Source organism: Papaver somniferum, chromosome 7 (assembly GCF_003573695.1).
Source record: "Papaver somniferum cultivar HN1 chromosome 7, ASM357369v1, whole genome shotgun sequence".
In the NCBI taxonomy this organism is placed as follows: Eukaryota; Viridiplantae; Streptophyta; class Magnoliopsida; order Ranunculales; family Papaveraceae; genus Papaver; species Papaver somniferum.
The window spans coordinates 70164196-70174584 of record NC_039364.1 but is presented as its reverse complement, the minus strand read 5'-3'; positions in this window follow the sequence as shown (position 1 = coordinate 70174584).

Below are 10389 nucleotides of genomic sequence, written 5' to 3'. Positions count from 1 at the left end.
CTGTGTAGTTGTCGAAGCTAGGAAGAGGAAGGATGGGAAATCCGTGGTGGTTGCAACTGATGGTGATGGTGTAAACCGTGAGAACTCAGAGAACTCTGTAGAGGCCGGCTCTAGGGTTTCTGTTCGTGAGTATCCAGCAGCCGGACTTCCGTTCGATACTCCCATGTCTAATATTTGGCCAGACAATCAACTGGTCGGTGGTTTTATCGTCCCTAAATGTTATGCATCTCTTTACATCAAGATCTGGAAGAGGTACGTGCACATTGCTACTACCGAAGTATGGAGAGGTTTTCTGCCAACTCTATTAACTACAGTTGTTGGATTGTTGCCTGTTATCGATGAAATGAACAAGATAAACCTGCGAGATGTCAAGAATGAAGAGTTGCACATATGGGATGATATGATCTCGAATTGTGAGGTCTTGCGATTCAACATAAGTTGGCTCCGTCGTCGACTCGAGATCATCAAGGTTGACAGGGCGGCTGCTGCTGCAAACATGATTTCGGCTACATCTGCCATTATAGAAGAGGAGAAGGCACTTGCTCTGGAATCAGCAAGGGTTGAGAAAGCTGTCCAGGATTTGAGAGTGAAGAATGAAAACTTTAAAAAGATGTTAGACACAGCCTTCAGTAAGGATTATTTGTTATTGGATGGTTTGCTCTGAGTGAGCATTAGAGAAAGAGAGGTTGTTTATGAGATTGAGACTCGTTTAATAAAGTAGATGATTGGAAGAATTTTGTGAGATTCATGAAAATTTTGAACGAATGAGCATATTGTATACTCTTTGAAGGAATAGAAATTACATTTTTAAATTTAACATATAATTGTTTGCTGATTGTTTAAGCATAATATGCTTTGAGCCACTTTTCATTGATGATGTTCCCTTCCACTCCTCCATTAACAGCTAAAATTTTGTAATATCCACTGGATACCGCCTTGATGATTACATAAGGCCCTTCCCATTTCGGAGAGAACTTGGGAGCAGACATGTCTTGTTGAATATGTTTTGCTGTTTTCAAAACCAAATCTCCTACTTGAAATGCTCGAGGTCTTACCATTTGTTGTAGGCCTTGGAAATCCTTTGTTTGTAGGTTTCCACGTATTTTTCTACCTTGGTCCTTCTTGAATCGAGCATGTCTAATTCAGCAATTCTTGAATTAGACACTTCAGCTTCATCCCATTGCACTCCACTGGCAGCTGCGATTATTGCAGAGGGAATCTTGATCTCAGCTGGGAGAATAGCATCAGTTCCATAGACGAGAGAATACGGTGAAGTCCCGATTGAGCTTCTTGGTGCGGTGCGATAGGCCCACAAAGCCATGGGCAATTTTTTATGCCACGTTCGTGGATTGTCATGAACTGTTCGACTAAGAATCCGGATCAAGGTTTTGTTGGTTCTCTCTGCTTGTCCGTTTCCTTGGGGATAGTACGGTGTGGAGAAAATCTGTTTGACTCCATATTCCTCGAGTAATTCTGCAACATGTTTGTTGGAAAAAGGAGTTCCATTATCCGTGATGATGTGTTTAGGAACGCCGAATCTGCATATGATGTACTCTTTGATGAAGGCTGCAATTGTGACTCCAGTGGTGCTTCGAAGAGGAATAGCTTCGACCCATTTGGTGAAGTAATCCGTTGTTGTGATGATGTATTCATGCTTCTTCGAAGATGCCGGATTGATTTTTCCAATGATATCCAGTCCCCAACTATAAAAGGCCATGGACTTCTCACAGAATGTAATGGAAGACAAGGAGTGTGAATGAGGTTACCATGAACTTGGCATTGATGACATCTCCGAACATAGATGGATGCATCGTCTTCCATGGTTGGCCAATAATATTTCTCATGAATTTGGAGAAATAATTTCTTCTTTCCTTAGTGTTCACCTTCATGCATCTCTTTCAAGATTGTAGGAATTTCATGCTCAGCCAAGCATCTCAGGAGGTTCCCACCAAAGATTTTGCGATATAAAATCCCTTCCAAGTAGAAAAAATGTTTGTCCCTCTGAATGAGTTTGATCGCTCATTCCTTCTCTGATGGTATATCGTTGTCACGAAGATACTTTATGTAAGGTTCTCTCCAGTCCCCAGTGTGATGGATCGTTAGAACCTCCAAATGATAAGGCGGTGTCTGACAATTGGGACAGGACCCTTGTAGCATTCTTGACTGAGCCTCCATGGAGGGCCAATAGTATCCGAGTCTTTGAAGCCTTATGTAAAGTGTGACTACCAGGTTTTGTCCGCATATTTCCTCATGTATGCGTTTGAGTTACTCGCTCGCTTCCTCATATACAAGGCATCGTGACAAGGATCCATCGGGATTGCGATAATATAATGCTCCATGCAGTAGAAAAAAGTTCTTCAATTCCTTGAGGATGATTTTCCCTTCTGTAAGAGAACTGCTAAATTCGTGAATAATGGGTGCCCGCCAGTCGCTCGATTGAGCATCTTCAACTTGAGAAATCCAGGTAGAGGATACAAAACGTCTTTGCACAGTGATGGATTTTTCTGACCCTTCAAACTGCAGCTTAGACCCAAGAGTCGCTAAGCAGTCAGCGTGTATGTTGTTGGAACGGCCAGTATGCACAATTGTTGCATCAAAGAAATGGGATAATAATCTTTGTGCTTCGGCTCTGAATGGAGCGAGTGTTACTTCTTTGAGAGAGTACACACCATTCATTTGATTGACAAGCAACTTTGAATCTCCTTTTCTCTCCAGATGCATTGCTCTTGCTTGTTTGGCCAAAGATAGTCCCAAGAGGAAAGCTTCATATTCTGCCGAGTTGTTGGTGCAGTGGAAATCCAGCTTGAATGAATGTGAGAATACTTCACCATATGGAGATACTAACACAATGCCCGCAATTCCAGTATCATTGCTTGGAGTAGCGGATTCATCAAAGTACAATAGCCATGTTTCTTCCTGAATGATTAATATTTCTGTAAGTCCACCGAGCACTTCTTCATGCAGCATCGTGATGTCCTCTCCAGGAACAGCAGCAAGTAAATCTGCAACTGCTTGTCCCTTGATTGCTCGAGGTGGAACACATGCTATGTCAAACTTCGACATCTGAAGTATCCATTTTACTGGTCTCCCAATCAGTACAGGCTTCGACAGTAATAATTTTATGGGATCGGCTTTAGCCACCAGCACAACTCTGTTTGACAAAAGATAATGCCTGAATCTCTGAATTGCGTGAACTAATGCTAGGCATGCTCTTTCAGCCTGTGGATATCGGAGTTGAGAATCCCTCATTGTGCGACTAAAATAATAGATCGGGCGTTCGATGCCTTCTTCATCTTCTTGAGCGAGGAGTACTCCAATAGCAACGTCGCTGGAGGCTGTGTAGAGTATTAGTGGTCGTCCTTGCACCGGAGATTTCATGATAGCAGGTGATAGTAATATCTAATGTATTTTCTGGAACGCTTCTTGTTGAACGGTTGTCCATGTAAAACTTGCCCCTTTCTTCAGCAGAGGAGTGAATGATGAAATGAGTTGGGCCAATCCGGGAATGAAACACCGAATATAGTTTACCTTTACCATGAAATTCTGGAGCTCTTTCACAGTTCGTGGAGGAGACATGGGAGTAATGGCTTTCGTCTTGTCTGGATCGACTTTGATTCCTTTTGAAGTAACCAGAAATCCAAGGAACTTTCCAAAAGAAACATCAAAAGCGCACTTCAGATGATTCATCTTTAGTTTGTATTCTCTGCATCTTTCGAAGACCTGCCTCAGAATATCTAAGTGAGATGCTCGAGTCTTTGATTTCACTACAACATCATCAATGTAGTCTTCGACTTGCTTGTGCATCATGTCATGGAATATTGCAGTCATGGCTCGCTGATAAGTGGCTCCTGCATTCTTCAGGCCAAAAGGCATCACTGTGTAGTGAAAGTTTCCAATGGGAGTTCAGAACGCGGTTTTGTTAGCATCATGCTCGTACATTTTGACCTGGTTGTATCCAATGTAACCATCCATGAATGAGAACATGTCATGACCACTGGTTTCATCAACAAGCATATCAATGTTTGGCAATGGAAAGTCATCCTTCGGGAAACACTTGTTCAGGTTCCTGAAATCCACAAAACATCGGATCTGGCCATTTTTCTTCTTGACTGGGAAAATATTCGCTAGCCACGTTGGATGTTGAATAGGTTTTATGAATCATGTTGTTAGTAATTTATGTATCTCCACTTTGATTTGCTCCTCAACCTCGTGTCTGAACTGCCTGGGCGGTTGCTTGACAGGTTTGGATTCGGGAGTGATGTGGAGATGATGAGTGACTAGTTTGTTATCTAGGTCGGGCATCTCTTTGTATGTCCAGGCAAAGATATCTTGATACTCTTTCAGCAGACCTATTAATCCTTCTCGTTCCTCAGATGAGAGAGCAGAACTGATAAAAATCGGCCTTGGGTTTTCATCTGTTCTGATGTTGATAGTCTCAAGATCGTCAGTTGTGGAATATGTGTCATCTTGCAGCCGTCGTGGTGCATCTTGAATTTCTTCATCGGGCAGTTGCTCACTCTGGCATGATTCTTCGGGGCGGGGAGAATTTTCATCGACCTCCCCTATTAATTGCTAATCTTTTCAACGGAGATAAATGACTCTCCCTTCTGCATCATAATCAGTAATAAAATTGGACTTCTTATGAGTTGTACCTTGACCCTGACGACGCTTGAGCGGTGTGGTAGACGCTTTGATGGATTTAGCATCTGCTGATGATGGTTTGTCAGTTTTCTCAATAGATTTCCAATTTGGGAGTGGAGTACCATATATCTTGCTTGGAGGCTCGGGGATGCTTTTTGGAGGTTCCAGGAACTCATCATCATAAACCGGAGCATAAGGAGACACTGGAGCTGCAATGCAAACAATTTTGTTGTTGAGAAAAACTTTCATACATTGATGGTATGTCGAAGGGACAACCTTATTATCATGAAGCCATGGTCTCCCGAGTATCATGTGATAATCCGGATTACATGAAACTTGACAGTGGATTGAATTGGCCCCACTTTCAGATCCGCATATACATACCCATATGTGTGACTCTGGCTTCCCTCAAAACTCGTCATCAATATGGGATGATGAACAATCTTGCTTTGCGGAACTTTGGCTTCCTTAAGAGTCTTCATAGTGATGAGATTTGTAGAAGCACCTGTATCAATGAGAACTCTCCTGAATTCGGCATCCTTAATAGAAGCAGTCACGAACAGGGTTCGGTTATGTCCTTCATCTTCCATTCGGTCTTCCTAAGTGAAGATGATGTTATTGATCGAAGGTTCAGATACCATGGACACTTGTTCAACCACTAGAGATGATGGAACTATTCGCGCGTCAGTAGATATTTTGTTGAGTGCGACAAACGTGTTTGTACGCTGATCTATGGAAAAATGCAGGAGTTCACATAGATTCTCAATTAGATGTGTGACCTCCTATTCCACCGGCTTTTCATAAGTGGTGAAGCTGTTGGTTCGAGGATGATCATCGGTCGAGGGATTATCCATCAGCGTCGGAATTTCTTGAGCAGGGGTCTGCTCAAATCTGATATCAGTCTGACGAGGAAATTCAATATGTTGTTCATCGTCTCTTTCATCAGGTCCATGTTCCTTGTATGAATCTGAATCTCCTGTACTCGTGCCAACTCGATCAAGGTCGAAACTTCCGAGTCGACTGTTCCATTGGATGAAGTGTTGGAAGGAGGAACAGTTCCATTCGAAAGATTCTGACTGGGATTTGAAGTATTTGAATTAGACCTAAGACCAACCATTTTATGAAAATATGAGATTGCAACCGAGAGATTAATCTCCCACCGTGGTCGCCAATCTGTAGATGGGGAAAACCGATTTGCTGGTTTTTTATGGAAGTGATGAGTCGAGCATGTGGACGAGACTCCTCAACCGAGCAAACTGTTGAACCTCACACAGATGCACTGCAAAGGGAGTGCTTAGATTCGAGAGATCAATCTGTAAGAATCCGGCCTAAACCAAGTCAATGGTCGTTCCAGAGTCAATTCGGTCACAAAGAGGGAGATGGGTTGATCTGTAGGAGGGAATCTGAGAATTATGTGGGATCAATGATGATCAAGGATTGTGGATGTGTTGAAGGTTTCTGCAAAATTGATGAACTGCTGAATATTGAGTTCTGTGAATAAGCTCTGGTCGATAGATGGAATTTTCTGAGAGTGATTGCTCGAAAAATTGTTCTTGTTCAATCGTGGATCCAGAGACTCATTTATATTGTCAGAATAGCGAACACATTGATCCCAGTAAGTTTGAAGGATTCATGAGTGAAATAGTGGGAAAGTGGAAGATCGTGATGAAACCAGTTCCAAGTCGTGCGGAGACTTGGTTAACCGTCCACCCACTACTTTGCTAACTCCTTCAACCGTTGCACGACTTACTCACATTTCTCATCATGGATGAATCCACGTGCCGTAGGCCGCCAGACCAAAACCCTAATTGATATCCCCCCATGTGACGTGATTGATGTCTCACGAATCGTGGAGTCTGCATGACAGACGTGTGTTTAATAGTCAGTTGTGACTTTTTAGACAATGATTCTAGGTTTTGTTGAATTGAGCATGAGTGACAAATGCTCAGCGATTCATGGATCGAACATGTCTGTTGAGACATATAGTTCTTTGAATAATGTTGACATTGTGCGTATCAGCAAAGATGGTAAATTCGGCGACTGAGCATCAATTCGATGAATTACTGAATATTGATAGTTGGATCAATATTCAAGCAACTGAGAAAGTACCGCTCAATTCGACGAATTACCGATAAATTACTGATATTCATAGTTGGATCAATATTCGAGCAACTAAGCAAGTATTGCTCAATTCGACGAATTATTTATTAGTGACGTGACCCAATAAAATATTAATTAAATATTGGTAAATTACCGAATATTACGTAATTAATCCAGATGTTGATTTTTGGATCAACATAAATTTATTAGTGTTTGAACTTGCTCAGAATGATGATTTTGTGGAGCGTTTGTTCGAAACCCTAATTTTGATCAATTGTTCGCCAATTAATGAATTGCTGAAAATAGGTTACTGAGTGAAGGAGGGACCGACCACATGGGACGATGGACGACCATGTGGTGCCCAAGTTCTCGAGTGAGCGTGCACCAGGGTCCTGAGTTGACCAGTTGGTGAAAGAATGATGATTAAATGTCGGTTTCATCATTTATTAAAATATAGCTCGTCTGAGCATTAGGTAATAAAACCTAATTTATGGAGAAGTAAGGGACCGGCCAATAAGGCATGAAACCGTCCCTTGGTGGTCATGGGACCATCGGATGGTCGTTTGAGCAAATTCCAAGTTGGTTGGAAAGAGTTTGGACCCAATATGAACAATTGAGCGAATTAGGTCAAAATTATGAGAATGTGCGGGACCGGCTCCCTGCAAGCCTTAGGGCCGACCTTGGTCGGTCAAGGAAGCATGCCCGCGTCGCCACAATGTCTGTGTCTCAATCTTGAGAGACATTTTCTGATGTGCGTTTGAGCAATATCTCGGATTTTCAGAAGATTTCGATTTTTGACTGAAATTCTCGATTTTGCTCGAATGAGCGAGTAGAACTTTGCTCGTTTCATCAATTTTTGAGAATATCAAAACAATGATATTTTAATAGTTTTCGTGAATAGCCTAGTCGGTCGTGTGACCATTTTACTTTTTGGCTTTTTCATGGTTTGAGCAATATTTGAGAAAATATGAAGAAACCATGATTTTTGCTCAAACTGAGGAGTTTCATGAGATGAGAGAAATAATAATTACGAAAGATTATGGATTATAAGGTGTGGGACCGGCCACAGCTAGGGCATGGCCGGCCGGCCAGGTAGCCCGGTCCCGCAACACCTTTCCTTATTTTATATTATTATTTTTCATGAAACCGTGAAACTATGGAGAAACCATGAGTTTTTGTTGAAACGGAGAAGTTTCATGAGATTATGGAAATAATAATTATGAAAGGACAAGGGATTCCAAGGTGTGGGACCGGACAAGGGGTTGCCCGGTCCCGCAACACCTTTCCCTATTTTATATTATTATTCCTCATGAAACCATGAAAATATGGAGAAACCGTGAGTTTTGCTCAAACAAGGAAAGTTGCTAGAATGAAGGAGATTTCATGAGTTCATGAAAATAACAAAATAAGGAAAATAATGGAAGAGGCATGGGACCGACCACGGTTAGGGCACGGCCGGCCGGCCGGTTGGCCCGGCCCATGAGCGCCTCTTTTTATTATTTTAATATTATTATTTTGTCTCTCTTGTTTTGTGTGGGATTCCTCGTTTCTCCATATTTTGAATGCTTGTTCGTGCATCATTGTTGAGTACACTTGCACCATTTTCTTGGAGCTTACTCAGTGCTAGTCTAGATGCCCGGTTGTTGAGTATTTATTACTAATTTATGAAATTCAATGGAGAATGATTCATGAAACTGAGTAATAAAGGTGAGTAGTTATTTATTATCAATTCATAGGATCAGCCGTGATTTCGACCATGAATTCGGAATAATAAAATGAGCATTACCATTCCATGGGATCGTGGATTCGACCATAGAATCGGAGTAATAAAATTATCTACTACCATTCCATGAGATCAGTCGTGGATTCGATCATGAAATCAGAGTAATGAGATAAGATAATTATCTATTACCATTCCATGAGATCAAGCCGTGGATTCGACCATGGAATCGGAGTAATGAGATAAAATAGATTATCTTCTAGGAATTCAGTGGTGAATGTCACGGTAGAATTAATCTATTGTAGAAGGGATATTAGCCAGTTAAAGCGTCATAACCGTTCTGAAAGGTGGATAGTCAGGAAACAGCGAGTGTTGCCGAAGTCCCGAAGGCGTTAATGCTCTCAATCTTACGGAGAACTGCCTGGATCTATACATGGTCTCTCTACATAGTCAGGGAACAAGGAGTGTCACCGATGTCCTGAAGGCGTTATTGCTCTCAATTTTACGGAGAACCGCCCAATCGTTCTTCTATGTAGAGGGGGGTCTCTCTCATGTAGTCAGGGAACAACGAGTATCACCGACGTCCTGAAGGAGTTAATGCTCTCAATCTTACGGAGAACCGCCCAATTATGTTATTCTACATAGAGGGCATGATGAAATGTGAGGCATCAAACGCTCAGCTAGTGGAGGCTTTTCGAGAAACATATTCATCATGGCTCGTAAAATATGAATCGTCCCATGCCTGAAAACCGTGTCAGAAACATGCAGTATCATGATTTTACGGTTTTGACCTTTGTTGAAAATCCACCATCAACAGGGATTTAGTTCTCAAGGCAACTAAACATAATCTCCATTCCACAAGGAGCTCTAACAGGGAAGGGCCTTTTATGATTGTTAAGTCAGCGGTTGGAGGATACTACAAATTGGCTGACATGAAGGGCATGACGAGTATACCATTAATACAGGAGAATTGGCTCAAAGCCTTTGATGCCGGAGACATTCAGCGTCCCAGGCTGCTTTATGTTCAAGACACAAACACTTGAAACACCCAATATTCGGGTTTTAGGATTTTCTTTCACCTGTATATTCAATTCTTCCAAAACGTTTGCAATACTTGCATCCAGTATTTGAATTCAACAATTTATCAAAATTCTTTTATTTAAAGAAAAATCTCTATCAAATCTAAAAGAAAATCCTCAATCATTCACTTATCCAAAACCAATCAAAATCAAACCAAAGTAAAATCTCACATCTCTCAGAAGTTCAAGGTTCAAGAGATTATAGAAAGGAAAACTAAAGGAAGCCGGCAAAGTAAGATTTCTGCTTCTCTGCATTTTCTAAGACTTGCAAGGCCGCTTTCTCCAACTCTAGCTTTTCAGTCAATTCAGCGATCTTGGCCATTTTCTCCACCACAGCATCACTGGTAAAAGGTATATTGTTCTCTACTGCATCCTTGATGGTGTTGATCCTTTGACGAATCCACTTCAAGTTGAAACCAAGTTCTTCAGATTTCTTCAAGTTGTACTCCCAATCAAAGAGTACATCTTGAGTAACAGTACTTTTATCACTGCGTTTTGGGTCCTTGATAACAACAATGTGACCATACATTTTCCACAATTTCTCATACATAGCAGCATACCCTATGTGAACGCTAAATCCACCAACTGATGTGTGATATGAGAGTGACTGGCCGAATGGAGGATCACAAACAACTCCTGCATTAGGGTATTCATGCACTATTATGTGGTTCTCAATTATCGGAACAACTTCAGCAGTTGTGGTAACAGTTTCTTCTATTATTGGAGCAGCTTCTTCCATTCTGGGTCCGGTTTCCTCTACCTCTGAAGTGGTGATGATTTGAGCTTCATTCTCCTCGACAACTTCAGTAGAAACATTCTCATGGCATTGAGCTGCAAATATGGTAACAT